At 44.2% G+C, this 14,435-nt stretch overlaps 1 protein-coding gene across 5 annotated transcripts in view; it reads right to left on the bottom strand.

Moving 5' to 3' along the window:
- DCTD (dCMP deaminase) overlaps window positions 1-14,435 on the bottom strand; it is a 116,084-nt gene that overhangs the window by 78,793 nt on the left and 22,856 nt on the right. For 4 of the 5 annotated variants that reach the window (XM_065947250.1, XM_065947242.1, XM_065947247.1 and 1 more), the window contains exon 3: window positions 12,699-12,753. The exons of the other annotated variant lie outside the window; for it this stretch is intronic. The gene's annotated coding sequence lies outside the window, so the exon portion shown is untranslated. The remainder of the gene's footprint in view (window positions 1-12,698; window positions 12,754-14,435) is intronic. 5 annotated transcript variants of the gene reach the window in all.

A 14,435-nucleotide genomic window follows, 5' to 3' on the forward strand; every position in this document is an offset into this window, starting at 1 on the left:
ATGTCCTCTTACTCACTACCGACCCCTTAGAGACCCCACTATAGACTAGCCCCCTCCCCGACGTCAGTATAGACGTACTGTCCTTACCACAGTCATGCCATCTAGATCCTGGCAGTGATTAAGTGCTGCCACTTGGCCTCTGCTAGCCTGGGGGCCCCGTTATCCCCACCGGAGAGGCCAGTTCTGTAACCACATCCCCACAGTCAGCCCCAGTCTGCAGGGGACGACGGCTACCAGAGAGCCTCTGGATGACGCTGGTGCCCCTCGCCGGGCGTTCCTCATCCCCAGGGACACAGGGAGCAGACGGTACTTGGGGACCTATGCTCAGGCACCCACTTCTCTGAGCCTTTATTCTTTGCTCCAGAGTCTGCTATGGCAGTTCTGCCATCTTTACTTTATCTTATGCAGTCCTAAACAAAATCAACCCTGAATATTCACTGGAAGGACTGATGCTGAAGCTGAAGCTCCAACACTCTGGCCACCTGATGGGAAGAGCCGATTTACTGGAAAAGACCCTGATGTTGGGAAAGACTGAAGGTAGGAGAAGAGGCTGACAGATGAGATGGTTGGATGGTATCACCAACTTAATGGATGTGAATCTGAGTAAACTCCGGGAGATGGTGAAGGACAAGGAGGCCTGGCGTGCTGCAGTCCATGGGGTCACAAAAAGTTGGACCTGACTTAGCAACTGAACAGCAAGAACAAATGCAAGCTGGCACTTTGTTCAAGATCCTAGGAGTCATCTGAGGGGGGTGTCAGAGCCGACTGCTGGCACTCCTGCCTGGAAGTTAAACCCTGCAGGATGGGAGAGGGCCCCCCAGCTGTGAGCGGCACCCTCCTGCAGGCTCTCGCTCGGGGTCCTGCCGGGATATTCTGCAGCCACTCGGGTTCAGAACCCCTCTCCCCTCTTGCTGGCTCAGCTCTCCCCCAAGCAGGTTGTACTGATATATGACCCAAATTGTGGATCCTGTGGCCAGACCCAGAGGTGCAGGCAGACCATTAGGAAGACAGGGCATTGTCCTGCAAGGTACCCTCTTGCCACGTGGCCTCCATCAGATGGGTGCCCACCAACTTCCAACCAGGACTCGGGAATACAGCAGTTACATCCACCTAGAGAAACCCAGTGTAAGCCTCAGGGTCCCATTCCTTCACTGCCGAAGCCCTGAATTTATCTTCCCACTGAATCAGCTCCTCTCGTTCACATCATTCGTGTTCAGTCACTCAATCGCGTCCAACTCTTTGCGACCCTGTGGACGGTAGCCCACCAGGCTTCTCTGTCCGTGGAGTTTTCCAGGCAAGAACACTGGAGTGGGTTGCCATTTCCTCCTTGAGGGGATACTCCTGACCCAATGATCAAACCTGAGTCTCCCGCATTGGCAGGCGGATTCTTTACCATCGGCACCATAAAAAGCAGCATGTATGGAGAGCATCGGGTTGGATGTGAGAATGTAAGAGAAATGACCGTGCCTTCCTTGGTGGGGCTCCGGTGGATACTGGAAAGCAGGAAATTACATTGGGAAGCATTAATGCAGACGGGTCAGTATTTACGCCCAATCTCTTGCAGTCACTGCTCCGTCCTTAAACATACGCAGACATGTCCAGGCTTCACTCTTGCAGAGGGCAGCTCTGTCCACAAGCAGCAAATACAGAACACAGGCTTTCGGTATATTCCCCGCTCAAGGGAGAACTTCCGCTCCTCCCTTGCCCAAAACTCATCTTCAGATTTCTCGGTCACAGACTTTGCTGTTTATTCTCACATCTCCATCCTTCCCTAAGCCCTCAGATTGGTCACACCCAGCTCCCTTGGCACGGGACCACCTTCAGTGAGACCCCTTCTGGTTAGACCCACCAGCCTGAGGCCATCACAGCTTCAACCGTGGCCCCCTCCCAGCTGAGCCATGCAAGCCTGTGAACTCGGGGCCACACCAGCACCGTGGGAAGGCTGGCAATGAGCGAGTCTGCTCTGTTCAGAGCTCAGGACGCATTTGCCTGTGTTTAGCCAATAAGCTCGGAACCGGAGACAACAGCTCAGGCTAAAGAAGGGAACAGACACTCCGAAAAGCAAGTACAAGCTCCAGGAAGACAAGAGACAGCGCAGTTCCTGACACAACGCTGTCAATTCCCAACAGGGAGAGCAATCCCCGGCTGACTTAGGCAACCTCCTTGATGCTCCCACGAGATCCTCCTTGGCGCCCTGAGCCCTCACCCTCCCAGTTCTGTAACTAAGGCTTCGCTGTCTGTTTCTCTCACTGTGTTAAACATACTTCGAGAGCAGAAACCATGTCTAAGCATCACCGCCCCCCATCCACCTGGCTGCCCCTGGGGGCTGGATGGGAAAAGCATCCCTTCTGCAGAAAGCAGGGAACACTTCTGACTCGAGGCGTCCATGACCCCAGCATATGTGAATCCGGGGTGAGCCAAGGAAACGGGCCAAACCGCAAGGAGCTGAGAACTGGAGGAAGCCAGAGCAGACAGAGGAAGTGGCCGGGACAGCGGCGTGCCAGGAGGACGGGGCAGGGGCCAGGAGTGCGGGGGAGAAGAGGGATGCGGTCGGGATCACAGCAGGACCCTAAAGACCACAGGACATCACTGAGACCCAGAGGACTTCAGGATGTGGGCTTGGACTCGCTCCATCCCAAGGTGACAAGAACAAGTGGAACTGGAATGCTAGGCAGAAGGGAAAGACTCAGGAAACTTGGAACGAGAAAGCTGGGTCCAAGCGGGGTCCAAGCTTGGCCTTAGTCACAAGGTATAAGGCAAGAATCTGACGACGAAACCAAACAAGAAGTCAGCGCAGCAAGGCCTTACCAGACACATGACTAGGCAATGCGAAAAGACGCAGAGATGTTTCTCAAATGGATGGACGGATGGACGGAAATAAAAAGGGTTTACGATGCTAGACCATCTAGAGGCCAGGCCAGGACTCCTTAGATTCCCACCTGCCAGGAATCAGGTCGGGTCCAAATTTTGGATCAAGTACGACCAGAGTGGCCACTGCTGTGGAGATTCTCCATGCCACAGGTCAAGGCGTCAGCCACCAGCACCCGTGTTTGGCGTCAGCCACCAGCACCCGTGTTTCAGCAGAGAGCAAGAACCGCAGAGCAGGGGGAAGCTTCACAGAGGAAATCGCTGACGGCTTCAGGCGTGTCCTGAGTCAAGGCTGCTGGACTGAGGAAGCTGTAGATGGAGTAACTAGAATTGGGGCGTCCTATGTGGTTAAGTCGGGCTTCCCAGGGGGCTCACTGGTAAAGAATTCGCCTGCCAAGTAGGAGACGCAGGTTTGATGCCTGGACTGGGAAAATACCCTGGAGAAGGAAATGGCAGTCCACTCCAGTATTCTTGCCTGGAGAATCCCACGGACAGAGCCTGGCGGGCTACAGTCCATGAGGTCACAAAGAGTCAGAGGCAATTGGGAGACTAAACAACAACAACATCTGGTTAGTTACAGGTGTATATTGCGGCTTTCTCTGGCTGGTCTTAGATTGGAAGCAGGGACAAAATTAAGAAGGCTGTCAGTTATTTTTCAAGTCCTGGCCTCTGTGGACTGATTGGTGGGAGGTCATTGTTACGGTTTGGTTTCCTGCATCGCTCCCTGAGACCAGCCCGACATCCTGTGAGTCTGCCCTGCAGCAGGCTTGAGTCCTGGGCGAGCCGCTGCAGGCTTGTAGATCAATACTGTTTTTATGTATGGTTGGGCCATTGTCCGTGTGCATGTTCAGGGCCTCAATGGATGAACTCCTTTCCCAAACTTACAACAAGAGATAGACTTCTCGAGAACAGTCGGGGAATTGTCTCTGTTGCTAAAACTTAAATAAAAATGTGTCTACTATTTTTAATGCCTGGAGACTGATTCAAATCCAACCTGGATTTGGAAACTCAAAACCAATCTGGGGTGATATTTCAGGCAAGCACGAAAAAGAGAAAAACAACTTCACCCGCCTCAACTACACAATAATCGGTTTGGATGCCGCACCAAGTGGTGAATGAAAGAAGCCAGAAAGGCATTTCTCTACCTGTGCAGCGTCTTCTGAGCTCTGCAGGAGACCCTGAAAAGTTAGTGAAGATTCAGACGGAAGGGACCTCACTGGTGGCAGGGTGGTAAAGAATCTGCCTGCCGATGCGGGGGACACAGGTTCGATCCCCGGTCAGGGAAGACTCCACACAGGCCACAACTGCTGAACCTGAGCCCCACAAAATGCAGCTACTGCAGTGAGAAGCCCACTCCACCACATGGAAGAGTAGCTCCCGCTCACCGCCACCAAAGAAAGCCCGCACAAAGCGACAAACACCCAGCGCAGCCAATAAATAAATGCAATTCATAAAGGATGTAAGTCTTCTTTCTTAGGCAGAAATTCTGACAAATTAGTGATACATTTCACATGTTAAATAATGTCACCAGTATGGATATAACCTAAGTGCAGCCACATACCCAGGGTTGTAGGGTATATTTTGGGGCTGAATTTGACCTAAAAAGTGCACACAGAACCATTTTTTCTTTTAACAACAGAGGATCGAGATTCCAGGATAAGTTTAATCTTTGTAATAATTTCCCTTTAAAAAACAGGCAGCTTATCAGTAAGAAAGCCTCCTATTAATAAATCTGACAATGTTACAGCCACATTTTCACAGTATATGTTCATAAACTTTAATTACTGGAATTAAAAGACAGCGGCACATATGGTAAGACTATCTTAAAATGTAAAGTGACAGATGTCTATAAATATTAAAATTCTGTAATTATCAGTATAGTTCATTAATTATCTGTCTTTGGATCTTAAAAATAGGAATGATATTTATTCAGAAACATTCAGCCATTTAATGAATAAGAATTCATCTGAGGAAAACAAGGTGTGGCAAGCTGAGGCCTTTTTAGGGTTAGTATTTACTTTTAACCATCATGCAGTCAGAAGTGGTATGGTGACTTTTAACATGTTCTCATAGTGGGAGTACTGCAAACCAAAACTTAATTTGGATTTAAATAGACTGAATTTCCTCCCTATTTTTTCTGAGAACTAATGAAAAACAGGATTACTAGTTGGGTCATGGATACGGATGGGAAATAATTTAAGAGTATGACCTGACCTGTTTGATATCAACATTAATATTAGAGTATATAAAACAGTAACATTTGGCTTTCTTTCCACTAGGGAACCTCATGGGATCTGAGCAAGGTTATTGATAGCTTCCTCTCAAGGCTCTCTAAGCCAGGATTTTTCAAAAAATGTACTGTTCATACTAAATACCTGGGGATCTGGGTTCAAGGTAGGGCCGGGGTTTGCATTTCTGCAGAGATGCTAGGCTTCCAGTCTCAGGACTTAAGGATAACAAGGTCCGGACCACCAGACGCCAAAGATTTTAATGCATCTCGTACCTATCAACGCCTTTATACACCTTGGCATGTAAAACACTTTGCAAGCATCTCTAAAGAATGTGTGCATTACAATGTCTGTCCTTTCGCTCTGATTCCTTTGTATGAGTTGCTCAGTCATGTCCAGCTCTTTGTGACCCCATGGACTGTAGCCCACCAGTCTCCTCTCTCCATGGGATCTTCCAGGCAAGAATACTGGAGTGGGTGGGTTGCCATTCCCTTCTCCAGGGGATCTTCCCGACCCAGGGAGTGAACCCAGGTCTCCTGCACTGCAGGCAGATTCTTAATCTGTTCCTCAGGGCAAACTTCCCAGGGGAAATCTCTGTGAGCCCGGCAGGGGAAATTTCTGCTTGTCATTGACCACAATTATCCCAGCTCACAAAGAAACACCACCACTCAAAATGGTCATCCTAAGTGTGAATGTGGGAGGATATTATAATTCTGATGACTGAAATACAGGCGTCTTTCTATTATGAGATATTCTGAAGTAGCCCCAGTCAAAGATTTCTGCTTGCCTTTTCAAATTATTCACAAGTGAGTACCCTTGCTTTGGGCTATGGGAGGAGATTTGTTCAATTAGATTCATTCCTTTGAACAGGGGAGCTGCATGGAGGTCCAAGCCGACCCCGACGGCATCCCCCTGTGCCTGGCGGTCAGGGGTGGACAGGCATCATTCCTCACTGGTTTCTGTTGATGCAGTGCCAGAGGCTGGCTGAGAAGAAAGGGCAGTGGGCATCTGAGACTTGGAATTCCACGACTGTCCCAAGTCGAGGTACCGAAGCCAGAAACCTGCATACTCTTTTCTCCTCCAGCTCACCCTAGGTGTCCAGGGACCCCCTAAGGGGTTTTCCATGCCAGACTTTGGGCTCCTCTTTCCTAACACAAATGTGTCTGACCTATGCTTGCCTTTCTTACATGGGTGACTGGACAGTATCCAGTGTTGCATGAAAGGAAAGAGGACTGTGTCTGAGTCGTCTCTCCATCTTCTCACCTTCACGTGTCCCCTGCGCTTCAGGGTCCCGGCGGACGCCACCTCCTCCACGGAGCCTTCCAGGATGCCCCCAGCTTACTGAGCTCTACCCCTGCATTATGAGTCTGTTGGGTCTCAAGGCACTCACCTCCGTCTGCCTGGTATTATACCTGAGCACCGGGTCTCTCCTGAAACACTTCGAGCTCACAAGGGCAGACTGTCTCATGCATCTAAAGCAGGCACTCAGGGAAGATTTTGGAATGAAGACATGAATAAAGGCTACTATATCCTAATGCCTGTCAAGGTGTTATTACAGACTACAGTAAAGCTCGTCTTATCCCTATCACATGTGTTACCTTATCTTCCATAACTCTAAAGCCACTTACATAGCATGTAAGCATTTTCACACAGTATTTTTTTAACCAACGTAAATTTACAGTGTTGTATGATGCAGGTGATATTTGGGTGGCGTATACCCAGGAGTTGTCTGCCTGCACCCCAATCAGAGACACGCAGGGCTGACAGTGATCTGGTTGCACAAAAGATTCATGACGTGAGCACAGCGTGACCACAGCTCTTTAGCCCAGGTGAGGAGAAAAACCCTCAGCTCTGAGAGTTCTACTTAACATATTAACAGAGTGAGTGGTATTTTTTTTCCCCTTTCCTCTCCTCCTGTCTTCCTCTTTTTTGTTTTAAATGACCAGTCCTTGTCCCCACAAATGTTTTTACTAGATTCAAATTGCCATTTTGTTTCCTTCTAACTTTCCATCTAGATGAACTTCTGTGGTTCTTAAAAGAGTCCTTCTTTTTGTACTTCTTGTAAGTTTTCATCTCTTGTTGTCTGCTTCCTAATTCTCCAAACTGTTTGTTTTTATTGCCTAACGATTTGCCACAGACTGAATGTTTATGACCCTCGGAACTTCATCTGTTGAAACCGGACGCCCAGTGTAACGGTATTAGGAGGTGGAGCTTGGAGAGATGCAGAGCCCTGGCGATGGGGTCAGTGATGTTCTACAAGAGACCCCAAAAAGCCCCTTACCCCTTTCACCGCACGCATGCATGCTCACTCAGTCGTGTCTGACTCTGTGACCCCATGGGCTGTAGCCCACCACACTCCTCTGCCCATGGATTCTCCAGGCAAAAATACTGGAGTGGGTTGCCATGCCCTCCTCCAGGGGATCTTCCCAACCCAGGGATTGAACCCAGGTCTCCCGCATTGCAGGCAGATTCTTTATTGTCTGAACCACCAGCGAAGCCCAGGCATACTAGAATGGATTGCCATTCCCTTATGCAGGGGATCCTCCCAGATCAGGGATGGAACCCGCGTCTCCTGCATTGGCAGGCAGATTCTAAGCCACCAGGGAATCCTTCCACTAAATGAGAACACAGTGAAAAGACAGCTGCCCAAGAGCCAGGAAGCAGGCCACCCTCGCCACTCCCAGCAGACACTGAACCTGCCAGAGTCTTGATCTTGGACTTCCATCCTCCAGAACTGTCAAACTCCTATTATTTATAAGCCACGAGGTCAGTGACATTTTGTTAGAGCAACCTGAATGGACTAACACAGCATCTAAAGTGGTACCAACCACAGTCCTCTTTTCTTCAACTTTATTTTTTAGTGATAATTTGTTTTCTGTTCTTTCACCAGCGTCTCGATTTTATAAATTTTCTGTATCATCACTTCTTATGTTATCTCAATTATTTTTCTATTTAACATTTAGATGATCCAAAACCAAAACAGAACAAATAAACAAATAACCAAGTTCAGAGGATTACACTGCAAATACCTGTGGGCTCACTATTCCACCAAATTGGCTTCGGATTTTAATTTTCCTTGAAAATAAAAATAAAAGTAGGTTAAGCAAGTTTTTTTCTCTATTCCTGTTTTAGTAAAAACAAAGTGTTATCATGAATTGATGTTGAATTTTATCAAGTGCCATTTCTGTGTTTTCCAAGATGCTCTCATTTTTTTCTCTTTTAATCTGTTAGTGTGATAAATAATGTGAACACGATTTTCTAATTTTAAACCATTTTTGCACTCAGCAATTAACCCAATTTGTTCATGAAGAATTCTTTTATTTCTATATTGCCGAAGCTCAGTTTGCCAAATTTATTTAGGATTTTTTTTAACGATGTTTGCAAATGAGTCTTTGTAACTTTCCTTTCACTGTATGAGTTCGTTGAGTGAGTTAGAAGCCTCGCCTCATCATCTATTTAAAAGAGTCCTTCGATCATTCAGATAATCTTTGGGTATGCACTGAACATTTCTGGGGCTAGGTTTTGGGAGTGATTTTTAAGTACTGATAGAATTCCTCCATGATTTTTGATATTCAGCTTTTCTCTTCCTCTTCCAGTCCCTTGAGAAGTTATGTGTATTTGGGAAAACTGTCCATTTTATCTGTTTTCCCAGCATTGGTATTGTGTTGTGAACAGCACTCCCTCTTGGTTTTCAAAAATCTCCGCTCCATCTCTGGCAACGTGTCTCGGTCTTAGCGCATTTTTGTATGTGCTTTATCTCTCCTTTTTTGCTCCATCTTGCTTGCAGGTCTTACCATTTTATTAGTTTCCACAGTGAATCAGCTTTGGGTTTTATAATCTCCTCTACTGTTTCTTTGTTTTCTATTTTACCAAATTTATGCTTTCTATTAATTTCATTGCATTTACTACTGTCGGGTTCATTCAGCTGAGTGTATAATTCAGCTACGGCATTTAAGATGATAAACACCCCAGTCATTACCACTTCTGACGCACCCTGCCTGTTTCTGTGTATTTTATTTTCATGATCATTCAGTTACAGGCTTATTTTCTAAGTGGACAAGCAGTTTGGGGTTGTGATAAAAAAGATGGTTCTGCCTCTTGGACGAGTTATTGAATCACTCTGTGCCTGAATTTCATTATCTGTAAGCTAATAGAATATCTGTAATATCATTATCTGAAGATGATAGTTCTTCTGTCATAGGGATGTTATGAGCATTAAACTGGCTAAAACGTGTAAGATGCATTAACCAGTGCCTGGTATCTAGTCACTGCTCAAGTAACATTAGCAATTATTATTCCATTATAACTATTTTATTGTCTGTGCTTTAGACGTTTTTTCCTCATTTGCAAAAACATGAAACTCTGCTGTCTATTTGTTATTAATTTCAAATTAACAGCAGTGAGGTAAGAAAAGGTGGCCAATATGATAAAAATGCTTTGGTATTTGTTGGTATTTCCTTTGTGACCTTAATTATGTTGCACATATGCCTAAAAATTACATCTATTCTCTATGGGGCATAGGGTTTTTTGTTTGTTTGTTTTTTAATAGAGCCAATAGGTCACACTTGTTGTATTACTAAAATCGTAGATGTCTTTGCTAAACCTTTACCTGCCTGATCCATCAACGACAGACAGTGATATGGTTAAAAACTGCTCTATGCATTGATGCTTTTGTTTACTTCTCATTGTCTTCTGTCAATATTTGCACTTTACATGTAAGACTTTGCTATTAGGGACATCGGCTTCCCTGGTGGCTCAGATGGTAAAGCGTCTGCCTGCAATGGGGGAGACCTGGGTTCAATCCCTGGGTCGGGAAGATCCCCTGGAGAAGGAAATGGCAACCCACTCCAGTACTCTTGCCTGGAAAATTCCATGGACAGAGGAGCCTGGTAGACTACAGTCCATGGTGTCGTCAAGAGTTGGACAGGACTAAGCGACTTCACTCACTCGCTATTAGGTACATACTATTTCAGAGTTATATTCTTAAGTGCATTTGTTCATTATTTAAGTTTTCATCATCCCCAGCAGTGCGTTTCGCTTCCAGCTCTGTGATGCCCAATATTGTTATGACTCACAAAATTTGCTGTTTTTTGGTTCTGTTTTGGTTCTGGATAGTATATGTTTGGTTTCAGTTGTTTGATTCTTTACTTAACCTTTCTAAATCATTATGTTTTAAGTACGTCTCTTGTATACAGAATACAGCACAAATTTTTATCCAGTTATGTTTGCCAGGACTACTGATACACTGGATTTATTTCTACCAGCTTATTTTCATGCTACTTTCCATACTTTTCTTTGTTTCTTATTTCCCCTTGCCTATCCCCTAGTGATAGTGATAGTGATGATTTTCATCATCATTTCTCTCTTATTTTCAATTCATTTGTAAGTTATGTTCTACTTTTATTCTTTTAGGAGTTACTCTTAATACTCATGATGAATATTGACTTAAAGCCAAATTTAGTCAGTATCCTTACTCTCTTTTCAACTGACACTAGGATTTCAAAATGCATTTTTAAATGCCTATTACCAAAAAATAAAAAAAATAAAAAAATAAATGCCTATTACCTTATACGTTATATTTTCCAGTGGTTACAACCTTGTTTACACATTCTCAAGTCAGTCATTATTGTTGTTGCTATTAGTTTACATTCAGTTCAGTTCAGTTCAGTTGCTCAGTCGTGTCTGACTCTTTGCGACCCTGTGAATTGCAGCACGCCAGGCCTCCCTATCCATCACCAACTCCCGGAGTTTACTCAAACTCATGCCATTGAGTTGGTGATGCCATCCAGCCATCTCATCCTCTGTCATCCCCTTCTCCTCCCATCTTCAATCTTTCCCAGCATCAGGGTCTTTTCAAATGAGTCAGCTCTCCGCATCAGATGGCCAAAGTATTGGAGTTTCAGCTTCAGCATCAGTCCTTCCAATGAACACCCAGGACTGATCTCCTTTAGGATGGCCTGGTTGGATCTCCTTGCAGTCCAAGGGACTCTCAAGAGTCTTCTCCAACACCACAGTTCAAAAGCATCAGTTTTTCAGCGCTCAGCTTTCTTCACAGTCCAACTCTCACATCCATACATAACCACTGGAAAAACCATAACCTTGATTAAGACAGACCGTTGTTGGCAAAGTATTGTCTCTGCTTTTTAATATGCTGTCTAGGTTGGTCATAACTTTCTTCCCAAGAAGTAAGCGTCCTTTAATTTCATGGCTGCAATCACCATCTGCAGTGATTTTGGAGTCCAAAAAAATTAAGTCTGTCACTGTTCCCACTGTTTTCCCATCTATTTGCCATGAAGTGATGGGACCAGATGCCATGATCTTAGTTTTCTGAATGTGGAGCTTTAAAAAAGTCAACTTTTTCACTCTCCTCTTTCACTTTCATCAAGAGGCTCTTTAGTTCTTCTTCACTTTCTGCCATAAGGGTGGTGTCATCTGCATATCTGAGGTTATTGATATTTCTCCCGGCAATCTTGATTCCAGCTTGTGTTTCATCCAGTCCAGCATTTCTCATGATGTACTCTGCATATAAGTTAAATAAGCAGGGTGACAATATACAGCCCTGACTGTATATTATATGTATTAGTTTACATAGCTAGTGCTTTTTAAATTTAGCCACAATGTATATATCTGTTTGCTTTCTATTTTTTCTTGCAATTTGGTCCTTCCTTCTAAGTGTGGTTTTCTTCCTCCTCTGTCCATGGGATTCTCCAGGCAAGAATACTGGAGTGGGTTGCCACGCCCTCCTCCAGGGGATCTTCCCAACCCAGTGATCAAACCTGCATGTCTTACATCTAACCTGCATTGGCAGGGGGCGTTCTTCACCATTAGTGCCTCCTGGGAAGCCCACTGTCAGGTCTAGTTACCCCAAAACCAAGAAATGACCACACACTGACACCCTTGGTCTGGAACCACGGGCTTTTCCTAAGCCACTCACGGGCACCAGGGCACAGTGGCTGCTGCCCCAGCCATTCATCCTGTCAATCGACAGGGAGCCGCAAGGAACGTGACCACGGCCTCCCCACAAACACCTCCGACACGGGGATTCTCAGGCATGCGCTATCAGACAACTGCTTTGATGTATTAAGAAATAAAAAAATTAGCTTGAAAATATCTCCAGGAAACCAAAAACTATAAACATTACATTAACAAAGAAGCAAACAGAACCTTAAAATTGAAAAACTCTATAACTGAGATAAATTACTCAAAAAGAGTTTACAAGCAGGTTAGACATAATAACTAACATTACTGAACTGAATGTTGATGCTGGTCAGAAGAAATTACCTAGAATGTAGCACAGAAGGCAAGAAATACAGAAAAGAGGATAAAATCATAGAAGGAAGAATTAAGAGGGCCTTATATACATTTATTGAGAGTCTGGAGAAGATAAAATAAGTAAATAAAAAAACATATTTAAAAGAGACAAATCCACAGATTTAAGAAGCTCATCAAAGTCAAAGCAGGAAAAAAGAAAATCCAGCTTTAGACACATCAAAGAAAATGAAAACAAAACAAATTTCTGAAAAGCCCTAAAAGAATATAAATTATTTTAAAATTCAAAGAGAAAGATCTTAAAACCAGCCAGAGGGGGAGAAAATGAATTACCTTGGATAGAGTTATAGTCCGGCTTCCCCAATAACTCAGCAGGTAAAGAATCCACCTACAATGCAGGAGACACAGAAGACATGAGTTCAATCTCTGGGTTGGGAAGATCCCCTGGAGAAGGAAATGGTAACCCACTCCAGTATTCTTGCCAGGGAAATTTCATGGACAAAGGAGACTGGCGGGCTACAGTCCATGGGGTTGCAAAGGCGTTGGACGTGACTGAGCCACAGCAGCAGAAAGAATTACACTTAGTTAATTCCTAAGTTTTTAACAGCAACAAAGGAAGCTGAAGGGATGAGATTTTTCCAGGTGTTGCATGCTTAGTCACTAAGTCGAATCCAACTCTTTGTACCCAACGCACTATAGTCTGCCAGGCTCCTCTGTCCATGGGATTCTCCAGGCAAGAATACTGGAGTGGGTTACCATTGAAAGTGAAAGTGAAGTCATTCAGTCATGTCTGACTCTTTGTGACCCCATGGACTGTAGCCTACCAGGTTCTACTGTCCATAGGATTCTCCAGGCAAGAATACTGGAGTGGGTTACCATTGAAAGTGAAAGTGAAGTCATTCAGTCATGTCTGACTCTTTGCGACCCCATGGACTGTAGCCTACCAGGTTCTACAGTCCATAGGATTCTCCAGGCAAGAATACTGGAGTGTGTTGCCATTTTCTTCTCCAGGAGATCTTCCTGACCCAGGGATTGAACCTGGGTCTCCCGCATTGTAGGCAGACGCTTTATCATCTGATCCACCAGGGAAGTCCAACCAGGGTTGGCATTAAGAGACTATAATTGTCAGCCTAGAATTATTTCAAGAAGGAGGGCAAATAAAGACATTTTCAGACAAACAAAACAGAATTTGCCACCAGCAGAAACTCACTACAGGAAATTCTGAAGAATATACATTTGACAGGAAAATGACCCTATATGAAATGCCAGAGATGAGAAAGGAAAGAATAGCAAAGGAAACCATAAATGTTTGGCTAAATCTAACACTGACTGTATAAACCAATAATAATGACGTCTTTGGGGATTCAAAAAATGATAACAACGTCACTGGCATAATCTCTGTGAAGGGAAATTTGGCAATATCTATCAAAATTACAAATGTATGTACCCTTTGATTTAGCAACCCCACCGTGAATCCTAGGAATTTATTTGAAAGTTACATAGTTCTCAAGATTAGTCATCCCAAATGTTTTGATTGCACATAAGAATATTTCAGAAAATATGTGCACATTTTGTAGAACTAAGAGAATTCTGAAACCATGTGTTTCTTTCCAAATTCTTTGATTCTTACTGGTTCTGTGTTTATACCCACTGGATTTAGAGCAACTTCCATTTCTAAATGCTTTATAATTGAATCACAATTTAAATGCATTCAGAAGATCATGTTATTTAGTGATTCCATGATAGTTGATCTATGAAGTAGTAAATCTTTTTAATATTGTAAATGAACTAGCCCCTAATTTATGACTCTTAACTGAAGAAAATTTTCCTGTTGACGTGGACTACATTTCAAAAGCTTTTAGCTTCTTTTTTTGGCTGAAATGAATTTTCCCTAAAAGCAGTTTAATCAATGGTGATTATGCTTACAAACAATCTCAGATAAGCTTATATAACCCACAGTGAGCTGAAAGTAGTAAAAAGCAACACTTACTACGGCTAGAAATAGAAAATGGATGAGAAGAATTAGAAATATTTTTCTTCAATGTTGGTGCCTCAGGAAAAGTAAGGAAA

Source organism: Muntiacus reevesi, chromosome 10, assembly GCF_963930625.1.
Source record: "Muntiacus reevesi chromosome 10, mMunRee1.1, whole genome shotgun sequence".
Classification (NCBI taxonomy): domain Eukaryota; kingdom Metazoa; phylum Chordata; class Mammalia; order Artiodactyla; family Cervidae; genus Muntiacus; species Muntiacus reevesi.